Genomic DNA, 23446 nt, shown 5'->3' on the forward strand with positions numbered 1-23446 from the left:
GATTCGTTTGGAACATTTCCCCCCAGAGAATCCCAATGACAACTTCCCTGAGCAAGAAACTGACACCCAGCCAGTCCCGGATATGCGGGGACACACGTGTGAGGATGTTGTCATCAAAATAAACCATTCTTGTCTCCTGGCAGGGGCTGGTTCTCCCAGGAACACTCCCCAATCCTGGGAGCTTTAGTGAGAAGCTTCCTTTCTTGGCAGAGATGGCAGGCAGTAAGCTTCATGTCTTTTCTGTCGGATGGAAAAGAGGGACTGGATTATTTGTTGCATTTTAAACTTGTGGCTGTTCTTCTGGGAAAAAAGGTTGGGGAGGTGCTGATTAAGCTTAGCATTTGATCCGTGTGACCCTGTTGGTGAAAAGAAAAAACAAATGTCTCTCATCATAACACTTACTGACATTCCCTCAACACGACCCAAATCTATCTCTCCTGATACATAATGTCTGTTTTCCCAACTACATGATGAACTATGGGCAGATTCTAAGTTTTGGTCATTTTGTTTCCCAGCCCCTGCTAGAATACAATGCCTAGCATGTAATAGACAGGGAAGAAGGGTTAAAGGAAAGAATGAAAACAAAATATCTAAATGTGAAATTCAGAAACACTGTTAAGGGATTTTGTCCAAAATCTTCACAGAACTTTAAAAATTGCCTCAGTTTGTAGTCTCCTTGGGAGAACATGACAGCTTGCTTTATTCTTTTTTCTTTGAAATTTTGTTTTGAGTCTAAAATACCACTTTTCCCTAAACATGTTAAGAGTATGCATGTATATGTATGAATATTTCCTGGAGAATTTCTGGCCAGGCATTTTTTGTCATATATTTTTACTGAAAAACATATATATATATATATATATATATTTTTTTTTAATTGACTAGGTGTAGAAAAATAATCAATCTAAAAAAATTACAAGTAATGTTTCTGTCAGGAACACAAAAGCCTTCAAAGAGAGGAGAAACAATTCATTTTAACTAGTTATTTGCCATGTAATATATTTTCATTATCAACATTCCCATTTTGCGAAAGTGCCTCTACTAGAGAAACACACCACACAAGGAGGAGGGAAAAAGCTTAAAATTTCTTTCCAAGTTTAAGCAATCCAGAAATCTGGGAAAAACAACAACAAAAACTCCTTTCCTTAGCATTAACTGGAGCAACAAGGAAAGCCATGGAATTTCAAGTGGTGAAAATTTTGACCACGGCAATGCCCACTACCATGTTTGAATTTGCCCACTTCCTGAACAGGAATTAAAAAAAAAAAAAACCGAAAAAACACTGTGTGAACTAACAAGGCAGCTGCATATATTCGTAGGAGTTGGGTGTTTGCTTACTACAGTAGTTTAAAAATAGTTTTCCAGTTAACGACTTTTCCCCATAATGGAGATGTCAGGGTAGGTTTACATGATCGTGTAAATGGTCAGAAGTTGTTTATGTAGCTCTGAATTGCTGAGCGACGCTCAGGAAGACCAGGGTTCAGCAAACGCTGGGGCTTTTTCCCTGGGAGAGGAACCCGGCCTCTCTTGGGATTTCTGGACATGCATTCCAGATGAGTTCGAGTCGGCTGGCTTTCCTCTGCCTGTCAGACTCACTTTTCACAGCGTTGTTGAGGGGCTGGGCATTGCTGCCCATCTCTACGGTTACCCTGAGGTTGGAGTTGGGGTGAAAAGAGCCATTTCTGCGAGAAAACAGTGGATGCATACTATAGAATGACCATGGTAACGTCACTGTCCAAAGCACATGTTTCTGAATAACAAAGCTTTCAGTGTGCCCGCACACACCGCAAATGGATCCTCGGACCTATTTCATGGCAAACGTTTCCTCCCCCCCCCCCCCCCCCCACACACACGTTCCGGCTCGAAAGCCCCCTCGTATGGGTGAGACTCCAGGCCGGTAACGCTGCCTGTCTGGCCAATGTCCTCCCCCTACGGACAGGGAGGTAAAATCTTTCAAAAGTCCCCTCTTCCGGCTTCTCAAGTTTAGGGTCCACCCCCCCCAACCCCCCCGCCGCTCCCCGCCAGTCCTCCTGAACTCGGCAACTCTCAGCCCCAAAGCAGAAGTGCTTCCCTGGCCAGGGCGCCTTAACGAGGCCCCGCGTCTCCCGGAGGCCAGAGGTTTGGGTACCGGAGCAGGTCGCGCCTCCTTGCGCCGCGCCCCGCCCCATACTCGGGTTGCAAAGGAAGGCGGCATCGCTTCGGTTTGTTCCCCATCGCTAAGCTGCGCGTCCTCTACACGCCTGCTCCGTAACCGGCTTGATGGTCTTCGGGCGCCTGGGATTCAGGCGAGGTGCCCTTTCACAGATCTTCTCGCGGGGACCAGGGCTCTTCTCCCGCCGACAGGGCTGGGCAGGTGCAGCGCCCCGGGCGCGCGCCTCCTCCGATCGCGCACTGAGCATGCTCAGCGCGGCTGCGCGTCGGCGCCCGCCCTCCCCGCGCCTCTCGTCTCCCTCACGCGTCTCACCCTCCTCGACGCTGAGGCGCCGGCAGCCTGAATTCCGCCGCGCCGGGTTTTTTGAGCAGCCGCGAGCGTGAGGAGGGAGGGGAGCGCGGCACCAGACAGAGCACCGGCTTCAACACCAGGATTGGTCGCAAGTAGGAAGCTTTCGCCACTACACTGGGACCGTCGGACTGTGCCAGCGCCGCACCCGAAGCGGTAGCGGGCTCCGCGCTCAGGTGCTCAGGTAAGTGAGGCGCGAGCTGCCGGGGTCCGCTCCAGCCCGGGTGCGCGCTGCCCCGGGCACCCCGGCTCTCGGATTCGGGGAAAGAGCATGGTTCTCGGAGGCTGCCAGGTGGAGAAGGTCTCTTCGGGGCTCCCCCTCCTGCAGGGCTGGAGAGGGGCTGTGGGCCGAACCGCCGTGAGCCCGGTTACCCTGCGGGGTCGGGGCAGCCGGCGCCGTGCGCCCTGAACCCGGAGGAGGCAGGGCACCGAGGACGCCGCCGTCACCCCACGGCAACCCTTCTTCTTTTTAGTCAGAAAATAAGTTTGTTGCGCTGCGAGGCAGCCACAAAACAAGGAGCCCAGAGCCCGTAATGCTTCGGGAACCCTTAAAATCAGCTCCTCCGGCTGGTTCAGGTTGTAGCCCCGTCTCCGTGCGCCTTCGGCCCCGGCGCACGGTTCTTGGCGAGAGAGTTTCCCTCTGATGTTGTTACCCCGGGCTCCGAGGGCCCAGCTGCAGCCCACGGTAGAGGAAGGCGAACTTGGGCTGAGGTTTGAAGGGACTAAAAGATCAGGATCCCGTAGCCGTGGTGGAAGAAGCCGTGTTAGAACAGACACTGATTTTCGGGGACGCCCACTGTGTGCCAGGCCCAGTGCTAAGCGCTGGGGGTGCAGCGGCGAACCACCTCCACCAGGTCCCCGCTCTTGTGGCACGTACCTGGTGTACCCACGCGCTGCCGACGGGGCTTGTGGGGAGTAGCGTTAATTTTTCAGCAACTTCGGGGGGATTTGCAGTTTCTTTTGAAAGGCCAAGGCAACAACCTCGTCTTCCCTCCGGACCCAGACACCAGCGAGATGTGCGCCGGGCACCCCGCAGACACCAACGGGCTCGCTCTCCTTCTGGAAAGGAGGGCTCAAAACCTGCGTGCATTTCTTCTCATTGTGCTTCGCGTATTTATATATTTTTTGTTTATGAAAGGTGTGGAGGTGAGGGTAGGAGGACGTGGGCTCCTGAATCTCTCAGAACCACTCAGGGCGTCTGATGCATGGGGACATTCTGCAGCACAGCGGAGCTCCTGCAAGGAGGCGGCTTCGCGCAACGCGAAGATTGGGAGGTTGGGTCGTTGGCTGGGGTCTACAGATTTGGAGCGAAGAGGCTTGCGGAGGTGGTCGTAGGGCCAATCAGTGTGACAGATCACCTTGGGTGGGTGGTCTCCGTGGAGGTGGGGTTGGATCTTGGGGTGTGTTGGAGGGTTCTTTGCAGGGAGGAGCTCCTGGGAGGAATGCTCGGCTCGTGGAACTTTTTCTAGTTTTCCTACCGGAATCAACATAGGGGCGGGAACACATTTGTCAGTCTTTTAATTGCTGGGGAAGCTCCTGCAGTTTACTGTGAAGGGGAACTGGGTATTTCAAGGAATAATTCCACATAGCTGATTTGTTTGGACACTTACAATAGTAATTTGGAATGTGCGTTTATTTTTGTATTTTGAAGTTTATGGTTTATGTCCTTTAGGGAGAGGGGCAAGAGAATGAAGACTGTAGATTTCCATGCAGGCAGGTCCACGCAGTAGCACTGTCCGTCGGGCTGATTAGCAAGTTTGTTTTCTCTGTGTCTGCCCAAGTGGGTGAAAAAGAACGTTGTGTCATGGAGGCAGGCACGTTGAGGTAGTTTTCCCAGCATTGATGAGAAAACTCACATTTCACCCATAACTTTATGCTTGCCATCTTCATATTGATTTCGCTCAAGACTTGTGTGAATCAACACAAGGGGTGGTGAGAGTATAAGATTGATAAGGATCGAAAACAAGTTCCATGGGAATGTTGTTTTTTGCCACTTTATAAATTGCCATTGATTTTGTTTGTTTGTTTAAACTGACTTCCACTGCTCTGGATTGATGAGGAGGGATCATGATGGTAAGCCCCATGATTATTTTTCAGTCTGGACCCTGCAAGTTTGCTGGCTAGCATGAAAAACTGACCTTTTAAAATTAGGGGCTAAGACTATAGGAGACACGACCTGCTGTTTAAGGGTGCGGGTCAGAGCCACTTGGAAATTACAATGGAGGCAAGTTTCCTTATTTGCAGCCGTTATACAAACTCTTTTCATTTCCTTTAACCTGGGGGACTTTGTCTCCTCCAGTCAGTTTGCTGCCTCTTTCCCTAGTCATTTCATATTGGTAGGTCATTAAGGGTGGATAGAGAACAAGCCTTTCAAATAAAGTTGGCTTTTTTTGTTTTTAAATCATCCACTTATTTTACCTAGTGCTCTCTCCTTTTTATTCAGAAGTAGGTCTTTGAATATTTTTCCCTTTAGGCACTAAATCTTTTAACTAGATTTTTTTTTTTTTCTTAAAGATACACAGGACATCTGTTACTTCAAGTTAGGTCTTAAAAAAATAAAGGTAACCTGGACAATTAAACTTCTCAACAGAAAACTCCCCTTTATAATTCTGACTCTTTTCCCAAGTTTGTATGATCATGGTTTTAACGTGTTTGATTCTTCTTTGTTTTATTTGAAGACATAGACATAATATACATTAGTTTCAGTGTTTCTTTTTATATAAAGAATTTTTTATGAAAACATGCTTTTATATGATTTTAATTGAATTAATCCATTTCACAGTATAAGCTAGGAGATGTCTGTATACACAGATGTGGCGAGTTTTGTTGTTTTCATTTCCCATAACACAGTGTTTTAAGTCTGGTGAAGGAAACCAGATTTATTAACTTAGACTTATTGGTCTTCATATTTTTTAAATTATGTACTATCAGAAGAAAATTTGACTGTAGAGCACTAAAAGTTATTTATAAATTACACACATGTACTGTTACATTGATATACTACTTATAAAACATACCCAGAAAGAAACTAAAGGATAAATTAAGCAAAAATCATGGAGCAGAAGTTCTAATATTCTTTTTCTGTATGTATCCCAGTGGATTGTTTTGCACAGCCCCTAGGGTGTACGCCCAGCTTTGGAGATCACTGATGGATTGGTGTTTTTTACCTTTCTCTCCTTATTTGTGGCTCTCTCATTTATCATCTCTGATACTGTAGCCAGTTGCAAAACTGCTAGGAATCTGTGTCTCCTGTAACAGATGAGTTAGGAACACTTGTTTCCCTGTCATGGACTCATAGGTGGATGAAATGAGGCATAAGAGATGAATGTGATCTAGGGGTCTTCCTAGATCTCCCAAATTGGAGATACAGATGAAAAAAAAAATGAAGTTTTCATTCAAAGACTAAAGTTCCAGTGGTCAGAAAGTGAGGAAACGAAGGAGTAAATGAGTGAGGGAAGGAAGGATACTTTTTGTGTTACAGTATTTACTGTGTGGAGGGTAGAAAGCCCATTTACCTTGGAGCAGATTAACCTGGACCTAAATGTGGCCCTGCCACTTATTACATTCATGATATTGGACAAGATAGTTCCATAACTTCTGTGAGCCTCTGGTTCCTTAGCTATAAAATTGGAATGACATCTATTTCAAAGCAGTGTGGTAGGTATTATACATAGGAGTACAGGTGTAGAGCTTGGCTGTATTAGATTGGGTAGGTTAAAAGCTATAACAAATGAATCGAAACAAAGTGTACTGCCTCAGATGCAACAAATGTATTTCTCATTCATGTAAAGTTCCGTAATGCATGATCCTGGCAGCACTCCTCCAAGGTGTGATTTGAAGATCCAGCTTTCATGCATTCTGTGTCCCTGCCTCCTTTAGCAGGTTCCCTGTGTTCATATGCATCAAGCCATTGGATGGAGAAAGACTTGCAGGATGTTAACTGCCCAGACGTGGAAGTCATACATATCACTTTTGCTTTCATTCCATTGGCCAGAACTCAGTTATGTATGTGTGTATCTTACTATAAGGGAGTCTGGGAAATGTAGTTTAGCTGTGTTTTCAGGAAGGAGAAAAAAGGCTTGGGGGAATAGCCATCATTGTCTGATATTCTATTATTGTATGTGATATTTCCTCCATGTTCAATAAATGTTACTTCTCTTTTCTCCCCTCCCCCCCACCCCAATCCCCGGTTGTCTTGGCAGAAAAACTGGAACAGATATAAGACAAAATGATAGAAACAGCTAATACATACATAGTGTTTACTATTTTTGAGGTACTTTTCTAAGCACTTTGCCCCCCTAGATAGGAATTATTATTGTGTCTATTGTATAGATGAGGTAAATTAGGCTTAGAGAAATTAAATCATTTGCCCGACATAGCCAGCAAGTGGCAGAGCTGGGATTTGAACCAAGTTGTACGGCTCTAGAATTGCTTTTCCTAGCAGTTTCACTATACTAGTTTTTTGTTCTTGCTGCAACGTTTTTCTTATTGCAGCCATTGGACCACCTTTTCTTTTCATTTATATAAAAAAAGTTGGAGGAGAATTAAAAAATCCTAAAGAAGATAAAAGATTGCATCTAATCTGAAATATACTGGAGCAGAATTATATGTGATATTGGTTTATCTTGAATACCTACCAGGAGCGGATAGTTAAAGGAAGACCACCCTCCGCGCCAACTAAATGCTTTCTCATTTCTGGTAAACATATTGCCAGGGTTTGTTCCCTGAATTTTAACCTTCTTTTTAAGCTTTCATTTTGGAAATCCTGGGCTACCACTTTTATGCTGCAGTATGTGAAGATAAACTCCTGTTCATCTCTTAGCCCAAGCAAATATCCTTTCTGGTAAGTTCACAACTAAAGCATTCTCTCCTCACCTTCCCTTTGATCAAAGGCATTGCTGTTCATCAACATCCCCAGCTCCCAAGAAGCCTCCCCCTGTTCGCTCAGCTTTGCAAAACTGTTTCAGTATTTCCTGCATGACTGAAGGGACCGCTAGCTATTATCCTAGTATCCTCTGAACAAAGTGACCCCTCTCGCTGTTCTCATCCTGTTGTCCCACTTACATTAGAGAATCTGCCTCATCTCATCTTTCCTATGCATTTGTCTTTTACAAAAACACCTAGTACAGTTTTGGTTTCCAGTGGCCACAGTGGAAATGTGAGGTGGTCACAGTGAGAGTGGACTTTTTGCTAGGACACTTCATACTTCCACATGATTAACTCATTTTTTTCTTCTTGTTCAGTATGTATTTGTGGCATCTTCACAATTAATTAATGAGAAGACACACATCTTCCCACCATGTAGGGAGGCAGATGTACTGTAAACTTATCAATCAACTCTCAAAAGCCCATGTTCATTTCCTTCTAACTTTCCCTGAACCTCTTGTCCTCAGAGATTTGTTTTATTTTGCTTTTTTTCCCCTAAATTTGTCTCCCTTCCAGTATCCCTCACATCCATGCCATTTGTATGTGTGTTTTCAAGCCCCTTCTTGTGATGTAATGGCGTTAGAGAGATGGAGAGGTTTACTCATGTTTTTAGACTCCCAAAGAGCTGAGTCCCACAAGGCCTTGTGAAAAGCTAATTCTAGCTGTTGTAACAGATAAACTAAATTTTCAGTGACTTGAAAAATCTTTATACTTCTTGCCCATGTGCAGTGCTCACAGCACAGGAGTGGCTTTCCATGGAGTCATTCAAGGAATCAGGTTCCTCCTCCTTCTGTGGCTTTGTCCTCTCCTGAATCCCCACAGTCCTCTTTGTTCAGACAAGGTGTACGGCATTTGAGGAGAGAAGTGTCCTGCCAGGTTTCAGAGAAGCTTGTTTTAGGCTCAGCCTGGGAACGGTTATCGTGGCTCCTGCCCACATTCCACTGGGCAGAACTCAGTCACTTGGCCATTGTTTACATTGCCTCTCTGTCTGGTCTACCCTTGCTGTCTTCTTCCACCATGTTTACTATATTTTGCACAAGGCTCAACTCAAATGTCACTCTGTTAAGCCTCTTTTGATACTACTAAGGAGTAGAGAATGGTTCCCTTCTCTGTACATACTCCTATTGGGTTGTTTTTCATGCCACTTGTATAATACCTATCATGAAAGTGACCAGCTCTCCCAGTTATCCCAAGACTGAGAGGTCCCCAGTGTGCTGGACATTCATTGTTTGTTTGTTTTTTCTAGTTCATCTATTTTATTTTTAGAATGTATTTGTCTTTTTTTTTCTTTTTTTTAAACTGCAGTATAGTTGATTTACAATGTCGTGCCAATCTTTGTTGTACAGCAGAGTGACTCAGTTATATGCATATATACACCCTTTTTAAAAAAATATTCTTTCCATTATGGTTTATCACAGGATATTGAATATAGTTCCCTGTGCTGTACCTTAGGATCTTGTTGTTTATCCATTCTAAATGTAATACTTGGCATCTACCAGCCCCAAATCCCCAGTCCATCCCTCCCCCCCCCCCGCCCTTGGCAACCAGAAGTCTCTTCTCTATGGACATTCATTGTTAAAATCAGGAAAGTCCTGGGCAAATTGGGACAAGTTCATTGCCATACCTACTACCTTGTAAAGTTACTTCACGTGTCACTCAGTACCATGTGAGTTTCTTGAGACAGTGGATAAGAGCTTGAAATTTGGAGACAGATTTCTTACCAGTCCTGAATCCATTATGTACTAGATGTATTATTGTGTGTGACAGCAAATTACCTACCTTTCTAGGTTTCTGTTTCATCAGCTGTATGATGGGATAATATGCATTTTGTAGGCTTGTTCAGATATTTAAAAGACATGGTAAATTAACTCACTGAGTGTATTGATGGACATATCCATAAATTTGGGTAGTACCTAAAGGTGCAGGAGTTTGTGAAGACTATGTGCAGTACTGCATGCAAAGTACTTAGTACATCCTAGTACTTAGTACTAGTACCTAGTACTTAGAAAAGCCTAGTAAGCTTCTAGTAAACAGTTTTTAATTGACTAATCTTACTTATATTGGAGTATCTCTTGCCTAAAACATGATAGGCACCAAAAGGACAATTAAACTCAATATACGTGTTCATGGAGCATTAATGATATTACAGGAGTTTGGGATAAGGGGAGCAAACAAGTCAGTGAGAGTGGTTAGGAAATATTTGGCAAAGATCTTCTGATGTTTGAAACTTGAAAAAGCAAGAGTTGGCTGCAAGATTCGTTTTTTGTTTTGACAGAGTTTTATTTTTCTTTCTTATTTAAAGTCAGAATCAATAAGTTTCATGGTTTGGAAAGTGAAAATGTTTTTCCATATTTAGGCAGGGTCAGTTTCAGCTCATAATCCTTAAAATGCCTTTTTTTTTTAACGGTTAATTAAAAAAAGTGGTGCATTTCTGGGAAGGGAATTTGGTTCATGAGAAAGTGAGGGTTTGGATGGCAGCACGCCTGATTCCACAATGAATTTGAGGTTCTAAAAAATGTATCCAGAAGTCTCCTTTGTTTTTACTACAATAAAATAGCTTTTCCACCTTTGGGCTAAACTTTTGTGTATAAAGTACTTTCTACCCTGCACAACTGTACTAATATAACTTTGGTAATTCATGTTGCCTATCCCTTTTAGGTTTGTCATGGAAATTTCTAATGAGGACAGGTGTTAACCAGTGTGCTTATGCTGAAATGGGTCCCATTTGGAGGAGAAAAAAATAAAACAAACAAAAAATGACGTGACTCAAATCCCCTATAGGGCTTGATTCTAGGCACACTGCCATCATTTTGAGTTGTACAAATTTATATTGTCATCTGTTATGATTGCTGTTCAACTAGCAAATATAAATGTGGATATTTTTGTCTTTAGTGACTCATTTGATTAGCTATTAGCTAGCTATTGATTCTAGACTCCATGCAGATCAGTGAATTAATTGGGAGTCCAAGCAGTACTTTTACGGTATTTAATTAGGTGAATGACATCCTTAAAGAGAGAATATTTACTTAAGTCATGTTTCTAATTCCTAGTAAAAATTATAGCAAGAACATGGTTATCTAGAATTCTTGGAATTAAGTAATGGTAAATAGAGGTTTGTCTTTAGTCTAACAATAGTGGTTTTTAAAAAAAGGAAATCCATGTAAAACTATATTACTTTCCCCTTTAAACAGGCAGCTAAATATGATTTACTTCTTGACACAGATCACTGTGATGAACATAGTCTAGTAGTTTAGACTAGAACATTGATTGGCCTTTGAATCAGACCCACCTGGATTTGTTCTGTCACCAGCTGTGTGATCTTGAACATGTTCTTAACCCTTACAAGGCACTTTTAAAAATCTGTAAATTGAAGTTGATCATGCCTACCTTGCAGAGAGGCTGTGAACATTAAATGATGTGAGTTTAATACTTTCGTACAGTGCACACAATACATTCTAAGCACTAAGCAAATTAGCCCTATACTATACTCTTGGCAGTTTATACAGAACACGGTACATACAGCTGCTTTCTATATTTGTTGAGACAATGAATGTTATACCAGACTGTGCAACAGGATCCCATCAGGTGCTGGTGAAACATAAGTCCCTATGCCGAGTGACCTCTGTCTGCTTTCCTCTGTCTTTCAGGTGGTCATATATGATTCCTTGCTTTGGTGAACGAGCCATTTCTATTTACTTTTTCTTATCGTTTGTGCAGTAGAAAAAACCAAATATACAAGCCATTCAAACTATATTTAATGGTTTGAATAGTTCTGAATGAGGCTCTGAAGGGCTCTCCCCCCCCCTTTTTGTGAGAGAACAGTACGGATATTTCATATCCATTTTTTTTCTTTTTTTAAAATTTTTATTGAGGAATGGTTGATTTACAATGTTGCACTAGTTTCAGGTGTACAGCAAAGTGAATCTGTTATACATATAGATATATCCACTCTTTTTCCCATATAGGTCGTTACAGAGTATTGAGTAGAGTTCCCTCTGCTCTACAGTAGGTTCTTATTAGTTATCTATTTTTTTTTTTTTTAATATTTTATTTATTTATTTATTTATTTATTATATTTATTTTTGGCTGTGTTGGGTCTTCGTTTCTGTGCGAGGGCTTCCTCTAGTTGCGGCAAGTGGGGGCCAGTCTTCATCGCGGTGCGCGGGCCTCTTCACTATCGTGGCCTCTCTTGTTGCGGAGCACAGGCTCCAGACGCGCAGGCTCAGTAGTTGTGGCTCACGGGCCCAGTTGCTCCGCGGCATGTGGGATCCTCGCAGACCAGGGCTCGAACCCGTGTCCCCCGCACTAGCAGGCAGACTCTCAACCACTGCGCCACCAGGGAAGCCCAGTTATCTATTTTATATATAGTAATGTGTATGTGTTATATCCATTTTCACTCTTCTCAGCTTCCCCTTCCCCTACTTCCTGACTGGGGTACTGAGAGGTACAGTAGAAATAGAAAATAACTTTCTTTGATAGTATTGTCACATGTATTTGTGATATGCTTTGTAGCAGCAGCCTGTTTGTGAAGATTTCTGTGTTACAGTTGTGGAAGGTTGGCTAGCTTGCCTGTGGTACAGTAAAGTTCATTCAAAAGTCTGTACTCTGAGTACATGATCTTTACTGTATAAAAAAGTTCCTTTTATTTTCTTTAGCACATTTCAAGTTCTCATTTACCATTTACTAGAACCTATCTAAAAATTCCTAGTCTGTTCCCTTTATTTTCTTTCTTGAACCTAATGGTCAGAATTGGAGACATTTCAACAATTCTAGGTACTGTTAAGGTGGTGGTAAGGTATGTATGTGCTCTATGTAACATGGGTTTATTGTGAATTTGTATTTCCATGAACTCTACTCAATTCTTTTATTAGTAACAATTTACTAGTATATTGTAGTTTTTATTTTCTGTTGTAACTGAAATTAGTATTTTTCTTTTAGACATTACTGTTATTCAAAGCAGCAGTCTTCTTCTGAATTAATGAGCTTTTACAAATTTTAGTAATTTTCTTATAATGTAGCTCCTTAAATCAATATATTAAGATTAACGCTTAAGGAAAGGGACATAATGTAATACAGTCCCCATAATAATGAATTCCATGTTTTAGGTTGGGATTCAGTCTCCACAGATGGAAACACTGTTTTATGTGATGTAAAAGAAAGGCAGTAGGCAGATTGGTGATTGAAAATGATTTGATGATTCAAATTCTGGCTCTACCACTTATATATTTGTAAGATTAGACCAAATTATTTAACACCCCTCAGCTTCATTTTTCTTATCTGTGTAATGTGGGTATTCTTGTAGGGTTGTGAAGACTAAAATGAGCTAATGCTATATACACATAGCCTGGTGCCAGGCATATAATTAGATTATCCCTAAAAACGTTGAGTTTATCATTATGATCTTATTCTTCTCATACAGTTATTCAATATGATATCTATGTTGTTGATGAAATATGTGAAAGTTATGATTTACAAACTTGAAATGTTATTCTTTTAAAATACTCAATAAAGTGATGTATGTTTGTTCCTGTGTCTTTATCCATGGATAGACAATATGATCTCCCTTGGCTGCGTAGAAACAGAGGAAGGCATCCTTTCCATAGCACGTTGTTTTATGGTTGACCATTACAGAGGCCACTGTATCAGGACTGAGATGCGATTAGCACTGTTTGAGATTTCATTTTGGAGAAATGGTTTTGGCTGTGGTCAAGAGTCTTATTTATTATAAAGAATGAATTACTGAATAGGCTCTCATCTGTATTCTTTCTACTGCAGCTATAGCCCATCTTACCATGCTGCAAAAAGAAATGCTGACATGTGACAGAGTAGAAATATAAAAATGTTTCCAGTTGCTCTCAGTCAAATGTGATTGAAATTTTTAAAAAGGTTTACACAATTTTTAAAAATGTGTGATACTGACAGTATTGGGGAATGAATTTCTGTTTACTTGGGAGAATATCAGTCTACATAGTCTCTTTATGGGTGCTTTGAATTTCAAAACTTAGCAAGTATAACAGTAATGACTGGTATATTACTAATATGCTTGCAATGAAGGAGTTTTACATATTTGAAGAGAAACAAGCTAATGTTATTTTATTTTCCATGTGTTTGTATATAATGAAATATTTTTAGTAATTTTATTTTGAATGCTTCTCTACTTCCTCCTTGTTTGTAGGTTTACTGTGTAGGTTTTTGAAATTCAAAACTACTTATATCATATATTGTTTTATTTATAGTTCACCATTTAACCTCATTACTTATTTTAATTACTTTTATATTTGTTTCTATAATTTCTAACACATACAGTGAGAACTTACTGTTTTTCTTTGTGTTTTACATCCCTCCCCACCCACTATCTACTAAGCTAACTCACATCCAGATCTTAATTCATTGACAGACTTCCATCTATTAATTTATAACCTATAGAATCTAAGTTTTGGGCTTTGTATGGAAAATTGCTTGACTGCAGGCTTCTAATCATTCATGCCCTGGTGTTCTCTGCTGTTAGATTATTTCCCAAATGAACTATGTATCACAGTTTTTAGGTGATTCTTTGGAGCACCAGACCAAGTGTTCATGAATGTCCTAAAGTATACATTTTCAGTGGAAATGGTGGTAGAATTCCTGCCGTTTCTGGCTTCTTGGGCTTTCAGATGTTAGAAAGAGCTACAGAAACATAATTACACTGCTGGATTTCACCACTTCCAATTATTTGAATTACCTGGAGTGAGTAACTGAAGGGGTGGAGGGGCTGTTTCTCTTATATCTGAAAATAATATAATGAATTGTCCATCAATAGGGATTATTTGAGTTTGCTATTGATCCTTGATGTTGTGTACCCTACTTCTCATTGACTAAGAACATCCGTTTTAGCGAGGCCTAGGTATACAGGGTAGGTATACGGTGTGTAGTTCAGAACAGAATATCATTCCTATGGGTAATTTGCCCAAGACCTTACTGTCATTGTTGTCCATAGATGAGTATTTCATGGGAGTTTGTGCGAAATGCAGAACTTTGACCCCCACATCACACCTACTGTATCAGAATCTTCATTTTCTCATGTGATTTGTATTCACATTAAAGATTGATAGGCATTGATTTACCTCATATTCTTTTTTAAAAAATAATTTTCTCTTTTATTTTACTTAAAAAAAAAAACTTATTTATTTATTTATGGCCACACCATGCAGCTTGCAGGATCTTAGTTCCCTGACCAGGGATTGAACCCACACCCTCAGCAGTGAAAGCACCGAGTCCTAACCACTGGACCACCAGGGAATTAAGATTTACATCATATTCTTAACTAACTGAACCAACTGGTTCCCTGCTGCTAGTTATAAGTGTCAAACATATACTCAACATGCTTAATTATATATATATATATATATATTAAGGACCCAATACTGCAGGATTAAAGATAGGTACAGTAGGCTAGTAGCGCTTGGCCAAAGGATGATCAGAATCTAGATGGGTAGATAAAATATATAGATATGTAACTCACATCCATTGTAGCTAACATCAGAAATTCGGGTAGAATATGGTCAACGTGAATGGAATAGACAATGCTTTAGAAATCATTGTAGGGAAGTGGTTTTATTTCTTGGAAACATGTTCTCATCATGTTCTTCTTGAAGCTCTTAGCAGTAGAGTATCTCAAGCCATTTTTGCTTATGTTGAGGTCAGGATCTCGAGTACAATATCTACCATCTTACCCATCATTGTAATTGATCAGGCTTTAGTGAGTTCTTACATAGCCTATATATATATGTATACACACACACACATATATATATGTATATATACATATATATATTTGTGTATGAAGAGACACGTATAATGTGCTTTCAAGGAGCTATTTGCTTGGTGTGAAAAGAAAACTCAGATTACAATGTGATGTGGGATATTATGGTGGCAGTTGCAAAGAGATTATGGGGAAGAATTGATAATTGAGTTAAAGTGAAAAGATGGACAGAATTTGCAGGTTGGGTTTAGAAAGAACACTTAAGAAAAAGGATATAGTGTGTACAGTGGCATGAGGTCATGAGAGAAATGGCGTGTTCAGGGAATGGCAAAGAGCTGAGTGTGAGTGGACCTTAGGGATGTAGGAGGGTGGCGGCAGGATCTTCACCGTATACAAATGCATAGACTAGAATGTGAATGATCCCCCAAGAGTTGGGCAAAGAACAAACAAAGATAGTGTGATTAGTGCATCATAGAATTGTATAAAGTAGCATCTTTGAGGAATAAGAGAAAATTGAGCTGTATCCTTTAGGCCATAGAAAGCCATTACACGATATTAAAGGGCTGAAATGACGTCAGATTGCTAAATTTGAAAAACTCATCCAAATTTAATGTGGAAATCTGAATGATGGGCTGGGGGTGGTGTGTTGAGTGGCATCTGTAACCTGTCTAAGCTTTTAGATGTGTGCCTGACCTATGAATATTTCTTATTTCCTATTTTCTGATCATGTTAATTATGTAAGATTACAGTAAACTAGGTACAAAAGTCCATTCACATTTTATTTATATAAAATATTTATACTTGTTTAATGTATTTCATATTTAAATCCAGTATGCATAGGGATTAGTAAGTAATTTGGGGTTTAAATTAGAAAACTAAGAAAGTGAGCAAACAGCAACTGTTCTTAAACATATAATGGAAAAAAAAAAGCATTACACAAGGTAATTAAATGCTTTTATATTGTAGCATGAGATTTGTCTCATGGCAGTAGGTTTCCAAATGTACAATTTCAATTGAGTACAAGACACTTCTTTTTTTCCGTTTAAAAACGTTTTATTTGAGATGTCATAGGTTTACATGGCGAGGTATCCAGTGCCCATCTGCTATCCCCCCATATTTTCTGGTTTCACTCCATATTGCTCTCCCGTGGCTGTGGTACATTCCTTTGCTAATAACATTTGCTGTCCTTAGATATTGTTAAAGGGGAACTAATGCTGTTTGACAACATTTCAAGTAGTAGCCATTGATACTGGATATTTTAAAAATTTAATTCACCGGAACAAGCTTACTTTCCTAAGAGTAAAATCACTTCCACTGTATGTGGTCTTGTAGGTTGATAAATCCAGAGCCCACCCTCCCACTAAGAAGTGGTCCAGGACATCTTTCTTCACCTGGCCCTTCCTCCGTCCCAGTGTATGAAAGGTGCAGGCATATGACCAGCACCTCTGAATGCATGGATTATCAGATCCTCTCTCCTCATCGGTAGAATCATGAGCTCAGTAACACAAGGATGAAGAAAGAGTTGGAGTGGTTATTCTTTGTACTGTGTCCGTGTCCTGGCCAGACTGCCCAGTGGTATCTGCTCCTGGGGAATTTGGGAGCTGTTTGATTCCCACATTCTCTCTTCTATCTTATGATCTCCTTATATCCTTTTTATAGAGTATCTTCTTCCCTAGGTTCTCAGAGGTCACTATTCTTGCTTGCAACCCAAGGACTGTAAAGAGTTTCTCCTAGTATTTGGAAATGTTTGGAGGTGCTTCTTATTTGCGACATGCCTTATAGTGTTATGCCCTCATCTATCTGTCAGGAACTTCTGAAGCACAGACACAAAGGTTATTTTTTCAGGGTGCACTACTCATTAGTTTGAGGCCCCTCCAGGAATTTGGAAAAGTCATCCCCTTGGAGAGCCTATGGCATTTTCTTCAGTTTACGGTAACTACTCTCATGCCGACGTTCTGCAGGATGGGGAAGTTGGCTGGGAATTCGGTGTGTAAATCCCCTTGCCTATCTCTGGTTTTCAGTTTTGGGTGAGTGTTTTTTTTCAGAAGGAGTTCTAGCATCTCATACAACTGCAGATGCCAAGGTGTTTCTTAATAAGCTTGTTCTTCTCTGAATAGTTCATATCAGCCAGTACTTTCTGATGTTTGATAAAATCAACAGCTGAAAGTTCCCTTCTTGGTCTAGTCAGTGCTTAATGTCTTTTGTGCAAATGTGTTTCTGGAGGCTCTGTTATCACAGTAAGGAGCTAAAGCTTAGATTTGTGGGCGCACCTTGCAAACTTGTCATTAACTCTGGGAACCAGGGCTCTTGGTATTTATGGGCTGAGACTTAGTCTTTGTCCAGTGTGCCTTATAGTAGTCTGAGCATAAAAGTCTCTGAGTGTAACTTGGGCCTGGTGTTCATAATTGAGTTGCACCCCAGGCCTGATGATCTTCTAATACTCTTTCATATAGAGTCATGCACCACTAAACTCTTGTTGATCTTCTGTTAGAAGCAAGGCATTGCAGGAGGCCTAGTGTCAGATATAAAGACCCATTCCCTGCCTTCAACTTGGAAGTGGAAGAGGAGGCCATGATTATGGGAGTGAATATAAAGTCTCTGGGGTAATTGCTACAAAATATGATCCTCAGAAAAACCTGGCACTTTAGAAGAAAGTAAAGATTCACAGCCCCACTCTAGAGGTACTGAATAAGAGTCCCTGGAGATGCGGTTTAGGATACTGTATTTTGAATATGCTCCCCATGTGATTCTGATGTTCAGCCAGGTTTGGGAAGTAGAGCATGTTCTGCAGAACACTAATTCTTCAAGATATAAATAAGATTCCCTTTAAAAAAATTCTCAGCAGGAATGAGCTTAGGAAATTGTGGATTTTGAATAGGTTTTCTTACATTAGAATTTCTCAGTATCTTTATGTGCCTTGTGAAAATACGTTTCTGAAATTTACTTGAGTAAGGTCTTTCAGGCTGCTGTAACAGAGTACCATAGACTGGGTGGCTTATAAGACAACAGAAGTTTATTTCTTACAGTTATGAAGGCTGGGAAGTCCAAGATCAAAGTGCCAGCATATTCAGTGTCTGGTGAGGCCCACTTTCTGGTTCTTAAATAGCCATCTTCTCACTGTAACCTAACATGAAAGAAGGAGCAAGAGAGCTCTCTGGGGTGTTTTTCATAAAGACACTAATCCCATTTGTAATGGTTCTGCCTTCATAACCTAATTACCTGCCAGAGTCCCAACCTCCAAATACCATCACATTGGGAATTAGGTTTCAATATATGGATTTTGAAGGGACATACACATTCAGTCTATAGGAACTGAAAAACAACCTTCCTCCCCAGTGCAAAGATGGTCTATGAAACATCTAGTGGGGTGGCTCTCAGCCATGGCAGTGCGTTAGAATCATTTGATTTAGTTGGTTTGGGGTGAAGGTGGGTTCTGGGTAATATAATTTTTATAAAGGTTCCCAGATGATTTTATTAAATGCAGCAGGGTTGAAGACCATAGATATTGTGGTATATTCTTTGGAATACGTGTTGGGACATTTAGTCCTAGTATGTGTTCCTTATCACCCAGGTTATTTTGTTTCACATCTGTCAGGTAGTTTTACTCAATTTATATGTCTCATGTCATATTTTTTAGAGTAGGTTTTCAAATGTCTTTTTTTCTGATTATGATAGAAATTTCTTTTTAGGACTTGGAGTCCTTGGAGACATTCTACGAGAAAAATATATATATACATGGGCTTTCTAAGTAAATTTTAATCAGAATGAGTAATGTTAATCATATACTCACAATGTACCAGGGAAGTTGCTAAATGCCTTTATTATATTATCTCATTTAAACCTATAATCATCCTATGAGTTAGGTGCTGTGATGACCTCTAGGTCCTAGATGAGATAACGGAGAATCAGTTGTCAGTTATTAAATAACTGAGTTCACACAGGTAGGAAGTGGCCACACTGATGTCATATCCCCGGTCTGCCTGCCTGTGAGCTAAAGCTTTTAACCAGTATGGATTCATCACTAAAGTAGAGATTTTTATATTTAGTGATCAGTATATGGTTAAAAGACCTAAGCACGTGTACAATGCTTTCAGAATGACATTTTATTGCAAGGATGGTGCATCTCCATAAACTGTAGGGGTTTGGGAATACATACCAAATGTTAAGAACCATTTTAAAATAGGAAGATTTTCAGACAAACATTGGTATATGAATGTAAATAGAATTTTTGCAGTTATAATAGATTGGTAATATGTGTATGTAAATTATATGTTATGTTCATTATTCTGAATTTATTTGAATATTCAAAATTCAATGTATAAATATATTTTTCTTACAGCTAGCCTTCCAAGTATTGCTAAGATTCTAGAAAATATTGAGTTTGATAGATTTTTGTTACTCTGGCCACAAATCTAAACAAAGGGAAAGAGTGCTTTTGACTACTGGCAATAAAACTCAGTGAAGGGGATTTATGTGTGGGTCCAAATGCATGCTTATTAGTTTCCCAGAACATGATGTTTCCTTTTAAAAGTACATGCCTGGGCATCTTATTATGACAAGTAGAAAAAGTTTCCAGTTGCATGTCTTTCATTTTCCCAGAGAAGATAAATTGAGTAATGTGTAAATGACAATACAGAGTCTTTTTAATGAAGTGTAGTGATTTCATCTTATGTGTCAACTTGGCTAGGCCACAGTCCAGATATTTGGTGAAACACATCCGGATGATGCTATGAAGGTATATTTAAAGATGCGATTAACATTTAAATCGGGACACTATGAATAAAGCAGATCAATAACGTGGGCCACATCCAGTCAGTTGAAGGCCTTAAGAAAGACTCACGTCCCCCAAGGAAGAGGGCAATCTACCAGAAGACTGCTTTTGGACTCAAGGTACAACCTCAGCTCTTCCCTGTGTCTGTGGCCTGTTCTGCAGATTTTGAACTTGCCAGCTTCCATAATCACATGCGCCAGTTCCTTAAAATAAATCTCTCGCTCTCTCTCTCTTTCTAATACATATATATTTTGTGTGTAAACACACACACACACACACACACACACACACACACACACATTCTCTTGGTCTGTTTCTCTGGAAAACCCTGACTACTACACCAAGATTCCTTATTCTCCCTGTTTAAAGAAGGTTCTCCCATTGTTTTTCAAATAGTTGACTTGGATGTTCTTGTCCACAGTTGCCATCATACTTTTGCAGAATGATGAGCAGTGGATGGCACCAAATTCTACCCTCTCTAACACTGGTGATGTGTCCCCATGAATTGGGCCATTTCATAAATGTCATAGAGAGTAAATGTGAGCACAGAAAGTTCAAAATGGCATTTCTTGCTCCTTGCAAATTTGTGGTATTTACAGGTATTACAGGTATGGGTTTGGTCTTCTAGTCAGAGTAGGGTAATTTAGAAAAAAGTGAATGAAATATCCTACAATTCACTTCATTCATCCATTTTACTTATACATATTGACCGCTGCTCTATGCTAGGGCCAAGTTAGGTCATGTGGGTAGGAAAAAAAAGAAAAACAGACATGCATCCTGCTTCATGGAGCTTAGGGTCTGGTAGGGGAAGCGGAAAAAAGTGTTAAATAACTAATACTTATAATAAAAATAATCATAAACCGAAATAGGTGCTCTGAAGGAGAGAATGATGGTGCTAAGCTGGAGAAGAATGTGGGAGGGATCTACTGTAGATGGCTGAGTGAAGCAAGTCTTCTTAATGAATATGAATTTTGAGACCCAAAACTTGAGAAGAAGCTAATCATACAAATAACCAGAGAAGAAAGTTCCAGGCAAAGAAAATAACATGTAAAGGGACAGGAAGCAAGGAAGAGCTTGATTCGTAAGTTGACTTCATGTGTAAATGATCAAGTGGCCCTTGGTCAAGAAAGCCTTAGCGAAGGCTGAGTGAAGGAAAATGCTGGGAGTGAAAGCTGTGAAGAGAATGATGTAGGAAACTGGTTCCACTGGGTAACTGAAGTTTGTTTAGCTGGATTCAAGTTTGAGAGTATATTCGAGGGATAATATTACCTTTAATATTAATAATATTACGTTTAACCAGTTTTTCAATATGTTAACTTCCATATTATTGAAACCATACATGAGGCATTTAGGTAATAGAGAAATATTTTCTGTTTTTGGTATGAATATGACCATCATGAGCATGGATTGCTGTCTAAGTCTAGCTCATGGATACTTGTCTAGAGATCATAGATCTTAGAGTGTCATTTTGTTGGTCTGGAAGGCTGTCCATACTTTAAGAGGCTATCTCGATATCTCAAGTCACTTGAAACTCTGGGCTTACTGACTTTTGGAATTTTAATTGTATGACTGTTTATTTTCTTCTCTTCTCCTTTCCCTGCTTCTCCCCCCACTTCCTCTACCTTTTTTACTTTTTTAATCAAGTCCTTACCAAGAGCTTAGAAGTCAGTACAGCACTGTATATGGTGAATATATCATTTCAGTTGTAAAGAGTTATGTGCCTGGATATGTGCGTCCTCCAGTTCTGTAGAATTGTAAAATAGGTCACTCTAGAACTTGTGCTGTATATGAAGCCCCTCACTGAATAATTTAAGCAAATCTCAGACTTTCAACTTGGCAGAGTTTTCATTTCATATCTTGAAAAATTCAGGTATACAAACTCAAATGAACAGTTAAGGTAATTATCCATGTTATTTAAAAGAAACAAATTCTGGTACTGATGAAGAAGTAGGGTCTGGGACCTTGATTGATTTGGACTGGCTATTAATGTTGTTGAATTTCCCTGGATAATGTCTGAACTTTCAATTTCACTTTGGCTTTATAACACTTTGTATTTTTAAATTATTTTTCCAAAAGGTTATATGTCTGTGAGTCTGCATTTTAATAGTATAAAAGGGTATCTGGTCAAAACTAAGCTTCCTTTCTGTCACCTTCTATTAGCTCTCTCTCCTAGAGGCAATGCCACTATTATTTGTCTTTCCAGAGATATTTAATATATATGAGCACATATATATTAAGATACTTATTCAATAAAAAAAGATATGTGACTGTCTACTATAAAAACAATGGCATGGAATATCCTTTTTTTAATTAAAGATAAATCTTAGACATCAGTCTATGTATAGCTATCCCTTGCTTGCCAGTGACGACTCAGAATATTTATTCCCTTATACCAAGACCATAATACTAGACCCCTGGTCATCAACATTTATGCTCTTTATAGGCCTTTGCTACTGTCAACATTATTTTTGTAAACATATGTGAGTGTATCTGTAGAGCAAATTCCTGAAAGAAGCATTGGAATTTCTTAGTTAAAAAGTAGTGCATTTTGCATTTTTAATATTTGTTATTTCCAGATTGCCCTCCAAAGAAACAATCACAATTTACGTTCTCCAAATAATGTCTTTATCCCTTTTGAAATGATGTAGTAGCCCCTTAGTAATTAGCAGAAGTTCATTCTATAATCAATGTTAGCAATTTTCAGAAAGCCTTACAAGCGATCATGTACCCAGGCAGAACAGCTTATATTAGGGCATTCTTGTGCAAGGTCATAGTTGTTGTTGTTTCTCTCCTTTCCAGCTATAAGAGCTCATTAAGGCCTCTCAGCTACAAGGTTGCATGTTATATTATGAGGTATTAGGTGCTACAGGTAAGACAGTGTCGTGACTGGGCAGTCAAAATTGGTCTTCAATTTTGTGCAGCGGATAGAAGATGGATAGAAGATGCCAAGAATATATGTTCTTAGCTTAGGGCAGCCTCAGGATTTGGTTACCAAAGTGATAACCTAACTGATCTTTGGAGAACTTGCAATCAGGTATATTAAGTTAACAATGAATAATAACTCTCATTTGTTGAGCATTAACAATAGGCCCAGGATCTTTGCCTACGTTATTTCCACTCTTTACAACAACCCTCCAAGGTGGGCATTATTATCTGCACTTTACAGTTGTGGAAAAATAAGTTCAGAGAGGCTGAGTGCCTCTCAACGTCTAATAATTGGCAGAGCAGGAATTTCAGGAAAAAGCCTAATAACTAATAATTGGCAGGGCAGCCATTTCAGTTCTAAAGTCTCTGTTCTCTCCTCCACGTGGCACCAATATTTTTGACGTAGAGCTACCTACTTCCATAGGATTTTTTCCCTTTTATTTTGCATAATTTCAATGGGCCATTAGAATCACTCTGGTAATCTTTGTGCATTGAAAAGGTCCTTGTTATCAATATTCTGGAAATTTTAGACAGTGCCTTGTCTAAGGAATCCCTGTCTTTTGTTGGTCCAGCTTTTGTACCC

At 40.0% G+C, this 23446-nt stretch overlaps 1 long non-coding RNA gene across 1 annotated transcript in view; it reads left to right on the forward strand.

The window, feature by feature from the left end:
* The first annotated feature begins 2561 nt into the window (after nucleotides 1-2561).
* The window catches only part of LOC133094809 (uncharacterized), a 466764-nt gene continuing 445879 nt past the window's right edge, over nucleotides 2562-23446 (forward strand). Inside the window, exon 1 of the long non-coding RNA XR_009701506.1 lies at nucleotides 2562-2684. This is a non-coding gene — a long non-coding RNA (uncharacterized LOC133094809). The remainder of the gene's footprint in view (nucleotides 2685-23446) is intronic.

Source organism: Eubalaena glacialis, chromosome 7, assembly GCF_028564815.1.
Source record: "Eubalaena glacialis isolate mEubGla1 chromosome 7, mEubGla1.1.hap2.+ XY, whole genome shotgun sequence".
NCBI lineage: Eukaryota > Metazoa > Chordata > Mammalia > Artiodactyla > Balaenidae > Eubalaena > Eubalaena glacialis.